This window comes from Euprymna scolopes, chromosome 7, assembly GCF_053919585.1.
Source record: "Euprymna scolopes isolate OS-2025 chromosome 7, ASM5391958v1, whole genome shotgun sequence".
Classification (NCBI taxonomy): domain Eukaryota; kingdom Metazoa; phylum Mollusca; class Cephalopoda; order Sepiida; family Sepiolidae; genus Euprymna; species Euprymna scolopes.
Window position 1 is genome coordinate 13,974,677 of NC_136488.1, and position 13,283 is coordinate 13,987,959.

The following is a 13,283-nucleotide window of genomic DNA, read 5'->3' on the forward strand; positions in this document are numbered from 1 at the left end:
CAACGCGCATACATGCATTGTTTGGTCATCGGAAAGCATAACCTTATTTTGGCGACAATTTCGCATGCAATATTCATTATCATAATATTGGAAAATGTATAAATGTAGTAAAATCGCATGGAAAAGATAAAATGATTAACAAATACACTTTCGAGTTTGGTAAATGTTTTATGTATTTGTCAGTGTTATTTTTTTAGGAGAAATTTTAATATAAAAGACACATGAAGTCTACACTATATAAATATATACGAAATGCGTTGGTTCGAAACATCACCAAGCTACACGTAGTGTGTTTCATGGTGAAAACTTCGATAGCATGGGCTGTGTAAATGTGTTATGACAAATACGTTTTAGGGGGGGGGGGTATGAAAAATCCTGATATAAAAGGATGCAAATATGTGGGAGCTAAACTCTTCAATATATATAAATATATCTGAAATGTGTCGTTTTGAAACATCAACAATCTACACTGTGTGTAATGGTAAAAGAACTGTAATTTTGTTGTTTTGATGAAGACGTCATGGACAATGATGGAGAATCTTATAGTGGATAACGTGTTTTAAACTTTGTAAAAGAAAACAAGTAAACAGGTTATTTAACATTCGTTTAATGATTTTCTCTCTTGTATTTTTTGATTTTACATCCCTGAAATGACCTATACATTAAATGAACTTGACCCCAGACGAAATAATATATATCAAAATGACACCATATTTTAATGTTAGTAACCCTTCATTTATAAAAAAAAGAACTTGATTCTGGAATATGAGAATTTTCAGAGCTCAGCCAATCAAAATGGGCAGACTGTTGCGAGGGAGCCATTATTATTTATAAATCTGAAATTGAAAAGATTTTAATGTCTATGTATCTATGAGCCAGTTATGGTCTGTGCAATCACAGAATCTGTGGAACATGTAGAATTTGCTCTAGTAGCAGTACTAAATATTTAGAGAGAAAAATAGGGACTCTTTCGTCTAAAGATGTTGCGATTGTGACGTGTTGCTTTTAGGATGCAATGTAGCATTTTATTATCATGACTGAATATGACAAAAAGCTACATAAGATAGTAGCTATTAGCTTGGATGTATTGAATTTTTATGTGGCATCTGTTATTACAAATCTATGATGCTTTGGTCCAAAGAGGAATTTCTGCAGTCATTTTCTTATATATGAAGATAAAACAGATTAGGATTTGCAGTGCTAGGTTTTGAACGTGGCTGGATATACAGCGAATATTAATGTAATATGTGCCTTAGTGTATAAATAATATTGAAAAAGGTTGCCTAAATAATATTCTTCCAAAATATCAAATAATTGTTTAGGTAGTGAGTGTGCGGGTGTTGATAACAAATGTGTTTAAAATTGATGGTAAGAAATGAAATGTTAGTAAAGATTATACCAAAAGGTATTGTATGACGTTTTGTAGTCATGTTCTCAGATATAGGATGGTTAAGTGATATTTAGAGAATATAGGGAAGGGAGAATAAAGGAGCCTTAGTGAATTGGTGTGAGCTCATCCCTGTTTATGGTCATGAAGCACTAAAAAAAAAAAAAAAAAAAAACACTTCATATGCATTCTGAATAATTTTGTTAAAAAAAAAAAACTGTTGTAAGATATTTTATAGGTCAACTGTAATTGCCATAATTATGTATCTGTTTATTGTTGCTATAACACAATGCTTTTTTTTTTTTTTTTTTTTTTTACAAAGGAGTTACTACTGGAGGTCATTTAAGGATAAGAGTTAATGAGTGTACAGCAGTCAATGGGATAATATAGTAATCGTTAGTAGTGGAAATTTGGTAAATTGGATTACTTAAGGGAATGGTCCATCAAGAATTTGTTTACATTGGACTTGGAGACAACCATATTGTGGTCAGTTGCAAAGCAGGAAAATGGAACTTGTTTACGTTAGACTAGAAAACGACCATATTGTAGTCAGTTGGAAAGCAGAAAAACGGAACAATTCCACAGGCATGCAGTTCTAAGAAAGAAGCTTTGTTCATGGAATCTACATTTAGGTTTAGGCACAGATAAAGAGTGGGGGAAATTATTGATAGTAGTTTCCATTAGACGAGTGTTTTTTGTGAAAATTTGGTGAAAGTGGGGGACAACAGATTGGAGCTCAGATGAGCACTTTCCATGAAAATAAAGCAGGGACAGGCTCGCAACATCTCTTCTGTCAGGAAGAGAGTTGCAGGGAAGACAAAAGAGCATCCCCCATTAGGCTATGAAGTCTATTTTGAACTCTGTCAAGGCAGGATAAGCTGCTAGCAGCTCCTGCGGCAACAGTACTCCATCCTTGGACATACTTGGCTCTTATAGAGGTAGAGAATTGCTTCAGCAGTGAGATATCTACTGAAGCAGTAGAACGGTCCCACCATTTTCCAGTGACCTTGGCAATAGATTTGATGTACATGTTCCATTTCAGATCAAGAGTAAAGGTCAGATCTAGAAGCTTGTCAAAGCATGGAACCTCTTCAAAACGAGTCATTCATTTCAATTGATGGCAGACGAGATCAGAGTGTTGATGATGGAAAGATAGAAGCTTGGTTTTAGATGCATTAAAATTAACCAGCCACCTCTTTCCCCATTGCACCATGTGGTCAAGATCAGAGGGCAGACAATAAGAAAAAACTTGGTCATTTACGGCTTTTGATGTGTTGCCATAGATGATAGTATCATCAGCATAAATGTCTATGAATGATCTTAGGATCTGATTTGGGAGATCATTGATGTAAATCAGGAAGAGAGTTGGGCTCAGGATGGACCCCTGAGAGACTCCAACATTAATGCTGTGAGCTTCTGTTTTCTGCCCATCAACCACTATTCTTATGAACCTATCAGAGAGAAATGATTTAATAATTGAAAAGACATTTCCAGCTATACCATAGCTGGAGATTTTGTAGAGTAGACCTTTATGCTATACTCTATCAAATGTCTTTGATATGTCAAGGGCAAGGGGAGCCCTGATTGCATAGGGTAGAATTAGCTGTAAAGTTTTTAGCAAAGAGTTTGGCTTTGTCCGATGCTGACAAGATTACCTCAAGTTCATTGATAATGGTCAGGATAGAGCACACACTTCTATTCAGGACTGTTTGTTATTTGCCAAAATTGGTGGGAATCAAGCTGCTGCTCAGATACTTTGGCCTTGACAGACTGAGCGTACAACTCTTTCAGATTCTTTATAACTCTTTTACAGTGGCTGCTAGCAGTATTGAAGGCAGCTTTAGTCTCAGTACATCTATTACGTTGAAAGCAATGAAAATAGTGATTTTTGTGCGCAATAGCAGCAGCACATTCTGGAGAGAACCACAGCTGGCTGTTAGGTTTTTGCTGGAATTTTTTGGAGGATATGTCATTTAGTAAATTCTTAAAATAGGTCATAAATAAAGAAAGTTGATTTAAGAAAGCTTCTGTTAAATGTCCTTTGGAAAGTGATGGTCTAGTAGTTTCCCAAGTTTGAATGCAGTTCATTCCACAAAAATCACTTAGGATGTTGGCAACCTTCACATAGTCCCTCCTGAAAGTACTCTATGTCTTTCTAGAAAGAATTCTGACTAGAAAAATACAGGGGAAACCAATGCCAACAATAGAATTTTCAGATCCATACAATATGATGATGAACTGTCCTAGTACATGTTATGAATGAACAACGGCGGTAGACTATGTGGAAATAATCCAAGATTAAGTTCTCGCATGATGTAAGCACCACCATTAATTGCAAATATTATTCAAATGTGGTTAAACAGCAAAGAAATTACAAGCAAATAAAGTGTTGTGTTGTTAATCTGATAGGCGAATATTGCTACAAATTATTGAAAAGTGAGATGTGCAAGATTTAACTTTCAGATTTGTGCAATCAATAGTTGTATTGCTTGTTATTATAGTTATTGTTATGTAGCGATAGCTGATTTATTTTGTTTTACTTCAGTCATAGTTCTCACAAATCAAGGGACCCTCTTCCACTCGATCTCGACATGAGATACGTAGATATTTGAATATTCCATTAAAGTTCTTATTTACCTTTCAAACATTGAATGTCAGTAAAGAAGTTAGGAACATAATTTTCCTCTCCCCATGTATCATAGTATAATGTTTTTGTGGTCTCTTGGTCTTACTGGATTGCAGGACAAGAACTCCTCTTGTCTGGTGAAGTATCCAGCTCCATGCCGTTACTTGCAGTAACATCACTTGGAGAAGATGCACCATTTCTCGTAAAAGCCAGTGTGGGCTAGCCATGCTGAAGAGATCTTATCTGGGCCACGAATACTATGTAATTTTGAATATTTAGTCAGGATTTATTTGTAGGAAAAAGTATCCTCATTCCAGGTTGTCCTGACAAACCCCTGTACAGAGAGACATTAGACACTTGAGGACATTAGCTTGATGTTCAATAAGTCATAGAAAACTAATCGTGAAACAAAGATGCCATGGCAGAGACCAAATTTTGTGTGAATTTGAAGTGGGAATACTAAAAAAATAATTAAGTGCTGCAACTAGCTTTGAAGCTTTTAAAAAAAAACATGAATAATTGGAAGCGAATAATTGATCACCGTTTTCTAAATATCTTCAATATGTTGAAGGAATCAATAATTGAACAGATTTTATGCATACGTCTTGTTACCAAAAAAAAAAAAAAAAAAAAAACAAGTGGCAAATATGAAATTACATTATAAGAAATGTATTTAATTCAATTCTAAATTATAAAATAATTTTGCAGAAATATTTCAGCTCATATCCATATTTTCTAAGAAAAATATAAAGAAATTTCAAATGCAGCAATTTAAATGTAATGTTAACAAAGATCTCACTGTTCAACTCCTTACTTAGAATGCTCATATTAGCATGGCTCTTATTTCATTTTAATGACAATGTGCCTTGTTTGGGGTGAATCAAATTTTTACAAAAATTTAATTTTAATTTCAAAATTTGACAAGTTTATTTCACATTTACAACATGTTGTCTACTGTACTCTATACATTTCATTTTACAAAGCCACTTTTAAATTCAATTCTATCAAAATGAACGTCAAAAAGTAAGAAATCAAATGTATTTATATTTGTAAACAGAACTTTCCATCTCAGGCAATCAAAAAATGAAGTTTTTTCGATTCTGAGGAATGGTCTGTGTCTGCTACCAAAATTAGTCATGATCATCTATAATGAATTCTAAGATGAGCAAAATTATTTGCATTCAAGTCTAGAGATTAGAAAAAAACCTTGATATTATGGAAATATCTCATTTAAAATGAAAGACAAGCTAAATATTCTGGGCGCATCTAAAAATAAGCTAGAACTGCAACAGCCATTTTGTTTGTACAAAGAAATCTTTATAAAAACCTGACTGAATATGTAAACAGAAAAAAACTAGTCTTACTGCATAATTTTGTTCTTGTAAAAGTATAAAAATAGGACAAAAATCTGAATTTATAATTCTATAAATATAAGCTAAAATTTAAGATTTATTCTATTATTGCATTTGATAAATTATGTTAAGAAATAATGTTGATGACATTTTTGTTATCTGATTAGTTTGTCAGCATTGATTCAGAAGTAAAAACTTATTTTCTTTCATAAAGTTTCCAACAAAAACGTTACAATTGTCTTATTGCCGTAAAAAGAAAAAAAAGATTTTTGAAACAATTATACAGCCTACGAAGACAAGAATTGGAAGAAAAACTCCTGAATCAAAATAAGATCCAAGAAAACAAAAATAATTGAATAAAGATTAAAGATGTTTAAAAATAATCTTTAAAATTTCAGTTTTTCATTTGCTTGTAGTGTATAACACAAAGATAGCAAACAGCATTTTAATTTGATCTGAATAAAGATATAAAAATCCAAAGCAACAAGTTAATAGCATTCTTAGTTTCTGAGGAGGTGTGACATTTGAAATGAACTATTCTTTACAGGCCAGCTTTACTAGAACAACCAGTTTTCGAATGAATAAACAAAACACTAAACATATATAACAGATAATAAAGAACAGCAAAAAAAATATATCAAAAACAAAAAGAAAGAACTTATATAAAAAAGAAAAAATAGTTTTATTTAGTAAAGAATAAGATTTTAAAGGAATTATTTTTACCAGCAAATATATGCGTCCTCTTGATGCAAATAGTTTTAATAAGGGTTAGAAAAAGAGATGTAGAGTGATATTTACAGTGCTTACTCTAATTACATTGACTTTTTTTTTTTTTTAATTGACATGGGATAGTTTTATGAAATTTTTACTATCAAATAGGGAATGATATACACACAGCACGTGGCCGGAACGGAACCATACACATGTGTGTGTATGGTTCCGTTCCGGCCACGTGCTGTGTGTGTATCATTCCCTATTTGATAGTAAATGTGGCCAAAACGGAACCATACACACACAGCATGTGGCCAAAACGGAACCATACACACACAGCACGTGGCCAAAACGGAACCATACACACACAGCACGTGGCCAAAACGGAACCATACACCCACAGCACGTGGCCGGAACAGAACCATACACCCACAGCACGTGGCCGGAACGGAACCATACACCCACAGCACGTGGCCGGAACGGAACCATACACCCACAGCACGTGGCCGGAACGGAACCATACACCCACAGCACGTGGCCGGAACGGAACCATACACCCACAGCACGTGGCCGGAACGAAACCATACACCCACAGCACGTGGCCGGAACGGAACCATACACCCACAGCACGTGGCCGGAATGGAACCATACACCCACAGCACGTGGCCGGAACGGAACCATACACCCACAGCACGTGGCCGGAACGGAACCATACACACACAGCATATAGAGCATAAGAATGATATATGCATAACATGTAGCAGAATAACTTGATCTCGATATATTAGATGAAATAATGCGTTCTAAATAGAAAAATAAAAATAAATAAAGCAAAGATAACTGGATGAGAAATTGATAGGGAGAAGCGCTGTGGAAGTTGAACAGTTGATCACTTCCTGCCACCATCTATGTATTGAAAGAGAGACTCATTATCTCCAAAATACATGAATGCTCTTCACATATGATACAAATATGACAAATTCTTTACATAATCAAATCTCATCTTCACAATCGTATAAAACGAATGTTCAAATACTTGATTTATTGTATCTTCTAAAAGATGCCATCTATTAATTTCTATTCGCACAGAGAATGATTAGAAAAATACACTTCTCGTAAACTACAACTAGCAGGAATGAAAGCAAGAAAACAATTCCCACTTACCTTTTTCAGGAACATAACAAAACTAACGAGAAGACCAACAGTGCAAATAGTTTTGTTAAACTAGCAAAAAACTTCTTTTGCCGTTTACTCATCTCCTGCCAGTAAACCAAAATGAATTTCTTTTTTAGAATTCTACACAAATTTTAAAACGTAACTACTTCTGACACACAAACTGACTTCTGTTGAAGAAACTGTTCTTAAAGGTTGTCTCTATGGCTGCCTGCTGAAATGTTTGGGCGATGAGTATTGAGGATGAGTAACCAACTTATTTACTTTGAATTGAAGATATGAAAGAATACTTAAAAGAAAAAAGATTATGTTCAGTTTAGTAGCAACCATAACCTCAAGTGATGAAGGAAAAAAAATGATGACTCTTCTGTATATAATGCCAAAATCAAATTGAGAAGGAATGTTCTTATATATATATATATATATATATATATATATATATATATATATATATATATATATATATATATATATATATATAAACCCAGGTGCGAGATTTGTCTTACGACAATAACAAAAAAGCAATAATATCTAAAACGGTGATGAAGACATATACATTATATCAACATCCGTGTTGATAACGTCCATCACATTCATTGCAGATGTTTAATGTAAGAAAGAATTACTGAAAAAATGTTAACTTCCAGTCTTTTAATACATGAAGATTCACTAAGAATTTTAAAGCCAGAAATCACTTCCTATCTAACAGTTTAAATGCTTCCAAATTCCCTTCATATTTTAAAAGTAACTTATTCTCCCTTTTGTATCTTAACTAATAAAATTAAAAATGGCTGACTTGTTTAAGAAACTGAAATGCATTCTGATTGATTTAATTTGATAATTATTTTTTAATCTCAATTTGTTTAATAGTAAACTAGCTGGACCTGTGGAAATTCCATAGGGGACTCATTCATATGTAATATATTAATGTTGGCATTCTTGAGATGTTCAGTGTAAATGGAGACGCTCTGTTAGCTTTTTTTGTTAAAACTACAAAAGTATTTATCTAAGCTAGCACGAACACCCGGCAAAGCCCGGTCGTAAAGTATGCTTAAATATAATATTGTAATTCTGGCAGATTTCGTATATATTATTATAGAGTTAATGTTCTATCGATTTTTATATATTATAAAGTTGTGATTTCAAAAATCGCAAAAATATATACATATGACTTGGGTGCATTAGCTTGAATCGAAACCGAAATGAAAACATATATACACACACACACACACACACATTTTTTTTTTCATAACTTGAGTTTCTTCAGCCATAATCAAACCCAAAACGTATGAAGAATTCTTGATAAAATTATAAAAAAAAAAAAAAAAATAGATGACTAAAGTGCCACCAGCTATAATCGAAACCTAAACTTATGAAGAATTCTTGGTAAAATTATTTATTACAAGAAATGGAAGTACATAACAATTAAACTACCCGGATGTAAGCATGACACAGAAAATAACACACGCTATCGTATTAATATATAGATAAAACAAAAAATGCACTGTGTAATTATCAAACTTATTGCATGAAAAATACACATGAGAAGTGGTTACACTGTTTTTATTTAGAGATTTAAAAATGTACGCATTAAGTTGAAACTGAGATTATTCATTAAAAGGAAAGATGCCCAAAGAGTCATGAAATGAATGAGAAAACAAAGAATATAAAAAAGCTTGCTTCAAAACCGGATGTTTTATTCCAAATTGCAAGACTAATAAAAATGCAATTGAATAAAATTAAAAAAAAGAAAATGCTGAGAAAGATTTACAAGGAACGCTTTGTTTTTTTGTTTGTTTTTTTTTTTCTGATAAGCCTTCGGAAAGGTTCAAGAACACAGGGGTTTCTTTTCATTTTTAGTTAATGTTAACACTGCTTCCTGTGTAATAAGAATTAACTTATCACCAGACAATGCAATGGAATCGAGATAACCAATTTACACAGAACCTTTAATAAGAAGGCAAACATGAATAAGGGTTTAAATAAAAAAAAACAGCCATAATATCGACAGATGTAGGCAGATAATTCATATACACACACAAAATCCATACAAAAAATAAAAATTATGTGTATATATATATATATATATATATTAAAGCTCTTTGAATAATTTCAATTTGTGGGAGAGCTCTTTCTGCCTCCAGAGCATGGGTTTACACATTGTAACACACAAGGCCTCCAAAATATTTAGTAAATGTTTGAAGCAAGCCCTGTGTACGATACGAAAACTAAAAAAATGTTCAGATCCTTCTATCGATCCAGTAGATATCTCACTGCTGATGCAATCCTCTATCTATATAAGAGCCAGATGCGTCCAAGGATGGAATACTGTTGCCACATATGGGCAGGAGCTGCTAGAAAAGACTTGTCCTGCCTTGATAGGGTTCAAAATAGACTTCGTGGCCTGGTAGGAGATTTCTCTTTGCTATAACCTCTATCTCACAGAAGAGATGTTGCGAGTTTGTCTCTGCTTTATCGTTATTTTCATGGAAAGTGTTCGACTGAGCTTTAATCTATGGTCCCCCCTCGCCAAACTTTCACAAGAAACACGAGACTAGCTGAAAACATTATCAATAATTTTCCACACTCTTTATCTGTGCCTAAACCTACACATAGTTTCCATGATCAAAGCTTCTTTCTTAGAACTGCACACCTGTGGAATTGTCTTCCGTTTTCCTGCTTTCCAGCTGTCTATAATATGGTTGTCTTCAAGTTCAACGTGAACAAGTTTCTGATGAGCCGTTCCACTTAAGTTAACAAATTTACCGAACTTCCATTACTATCGATTACTATATTGTCCTTTTGACTACTCTACACTCTTTAACCCTTATCCTTGAGTGGCCTATCGGCCTTGATAAGTGGTGGCGACTATGTTAAAAAAAAAAAAAAAAAAATATCCGAATAGGCATCTCTACACAATTTATTGTCAAGCAGATGCTGTCCGATCGCCGACTTGTGGATCGGTGAGTGTCCAGATGTGCTCAGTAAACATCTGGGTGTGTTCCTTAAACGCCCGGATGCGCTCGTAGATATATTCCTGTTGGACATATGTGACTTCCGAATTCATGTGGGTACATGTTGGGCCAGTCTGACCCCCAGGTGCCGGAGTCAGCACCACACTGACATTTAAATTCATAAATAACTAAACTTTTGTCTAACGTGGGTAGAACATCTTTCTGAAAAGCTGGGAAAGCCATTTTGGCACCAAATACCACACGGGGTTGCACCACATAGTAGTAGCGGGACACTATAGATCTAATCCTATCAAAGAAACATTTACTGATAGAGCCAATAAAGGGAAGCTTTAAATAAACCGCACATTTAGATGGACCAAAGAAAATGTCAGTATTCAATTTCACAAGTTTTTTATGAATAAACTTGGAAATGATACCTTGGAGGAAACCATTGTTAATATCGGTTATCTTTTTTACTTCAGCTTATAATTTGCTGGCCGTGCAAATCATAAGGGCACGGTGAATTAAAGCTTTAATCAAACTAATTTTCCTACTTAGATGGGGGGGGGGGGCAAAGGAATCCCAACTAATATACAGGCCCGTGAAAGTCGGTTTCCTGTATATTGTGATAGAGAAATTGTTCCCTGCTCTTTCTAACAAAACATGCAAGAAGGAAAGAGAGCCATTATGCTCTCCCTCCATGGTGAATTGTAGTGCTGGGTGGAGATTATTTAATTGCAGGGAAAATTCACTTGCTTCATTTTAATAGTTTTTTTTTTTTTTCGTTTTTTAATAGTTAATTTAGTCTTAAATCGTTTTTATCAGCATCTTCTTCGCGTCCCCCTTGATTATTATGTGATTGTTTTCCAACTCGACATGACTCCAACTATTTTGTTTAAAGCTATTATAAAGTTTTGTACCACTAAAAATCTTTTCAAATACACACACATATATATATATATATATATATATATATATATATAAATTCAGCTGCCATCCCTTTTGTAAAAGATGGAATTGCCCGATAGTTGAAGACAAAATTTTAGCAAGCACAGCCGAATGGTCCACAGAGTTTTCTAACTGTATATATATATTAGCAGGCCACCCAGCATTGCCTGGTCATAAAATACACTTAAATATGATATTTTCATTAATGCAGATTTTGTATTTATTATTATATTGTATCATATTGAACCAATATATACTAATGATTTTAAAAGTATTTTTAAAAAATGAACACCAAGAATCAAAACCAAAACGTTTAGCTTACAATTTACTTTTTCCCTTGACGTTAATGCCTGAGCTATGAAGACATGTTTGCTGCAAGGCTAAAAATTAAAACATGAACCAATAACTATCACGTTACACATGCATATTCGTAATGCCATTGTTTGACCGTCACCTGGCAAATTCCACTTCTTTCATTTTCACACGTTTGCACCCTTCCCCCCACCCCCGACTAAAACCTAAATATATTTTTGCATGGGTTTGAATACCCTATATATTGTTTCATATCTGTAGACCAAAAACTGAGGAGTTTGGTAGGTAATTTTTTAAACAAATATATAAAGAAAGAGGTTTGTGTTTACTATAACCTTTTTAAAGCAAATATTATGCAAGTATAAATCATAGAATATCTGCATGAATATAATTACACATAATTAACTAAAAATGATCATCCCATAAGAAAACCAAACAAAATTTAAAAAAAAAAAAAAAACTAGTAGGGAATTAATTAAAATGATTGTTTAAAAGAATATGCAAATTAGCTAGATTTTTTTTTACAGATTTATAACAAAGTTGTATTTTCTTTTTAAATAAATAGAAAAAAGGGTTTTTAATACGAATATCAATACACAAAAAGCAAATTTATAAAAAAAATTATGGGAGTATAGATTTATGAAGAAAATAAAAGGAAAAATAACGTTTTGATTTTTGAAGAATCAGATTGACTAATATTGGTGGGGATGGACTTATAGACATTAAGGTGTGACGTAACCAGCTAATTGATGAGATCAAACCTCCTCGATGCCTCGTCTAAATATGGAATTTGACAAGTGTCTATCCACTAAGTCCTAATCATGGGACACCATCCACAACCAACAGGTAGCCCTATTTTGGGGGAAGGTTGTTACCTCTCCACATGGGATTGCAGTCGGTGAATTCATGGCCCTGCTGACAGGGAAGCACTGATAATGACTTGTGTGAGTAATAATAGCACAACCTCTAAAAAGTAGGCAGAATTTCAATGAATTCATGATATTCTTTTAAAAAAAAAAAAAACATGCAAGGATGAGCTAGCAGTCATTTTGGTTATCCGTGCTTGTTCTTCTAGCTAATCTCCTTTTGGCCTGTTCCAATTTTTTATTGTTTATTTATTATTAATTAATGTTATTATCGCGGGGAAAAGAAGTAAAGGGAGCGAGACAGAGAGTCGAATTTACAAGGTTCTTTCATAGAAAATATATCAACATAACAAACAAGGTTAACTCTCAATTTATAAAAGGAAAAAGATTTATTACATTTTAGGAAATATTTTCATTGAAAATAGTAGTTCATTTATGAGTGAACAAAAGGGGGAAATTAGTTTGAGATTTCGAGGAAGTTTGAGTTGATAATTCAAGAGCCGTGATTAGTTCACAGGTCTGTAAATCGTAAAGAAAACTTCCTCACTCAACTATATAAAATAATTTTCACTGAAAGTTTTTGAGTAGAGTTAATTAATCACTCTGGAAGGTTCATTGAAAAATGTGAGAAGTTTTAAAATAATTATTTTCATAAACTTAATTTCAAGTGAGCATACGATAATAAAAGGGGGAATGCAAAAGTTAGTTACTGTTTCTGTGTGTGTGTTCGCCTACATTGTCTGATTAGCTGACTTATATTCAAAGTGTTGTCGTGTTAGAGTTGAGTTGCAGACAGTAGTGATATATGCCTTCCAACACTATCTCTGAATTTTTGTTAACTCCTTTTTTGGAAAATACAGAGCTCTTTTAAAGATTCTCATCGGCTCCCACAGACACCGAATTTCCGACAGCTTGGAAAATTCTCTGATTGGTCAGAAAATCAAAACATTGAAT

General features: G+C 33.5%; 1 protein-coding gene and 1 long non-coding RNA gene across 10 annotated transcripts in view; one reads left to right on the forward strand and one right to left on the reverse strand.

Annotated features, from left to right (window-relative positions):
* The window catches only part of LOC145279608 (adenylyl cyclase-associated protein 1-like), a 169,397-nt gene that overhangs the window by 134,781 nt on the left and 21,333 nt on the right, over window positions 1-13,283 (reverse strand). The window contains exon 1 of one of the 7 annotated variants that reach the window (XM_080130791.1): window positions 7,241-7,529. The exons of the other annotated variants lie outside the window; for them this stretch is intronic. The gene's annotated coding sequence lies outside the window, so the exon portion shown is untranslated. Of the gene's footprint in view, window positions 1-7,240; window positions 7,530-13,283 lie in introns of those variants that run through there. 7 annotated transcript variants of the gene reach the window in all.
* The window catches only part of LOC145279609 (uncharacterized), a 72,533-nt gene that overhangs the window by 31,548 nt on the left and 27,702 nt on the right, over window positions 1-13,283 (forward strand). The gene's annotated exons all lie outside the window — the stretch shown is intronic.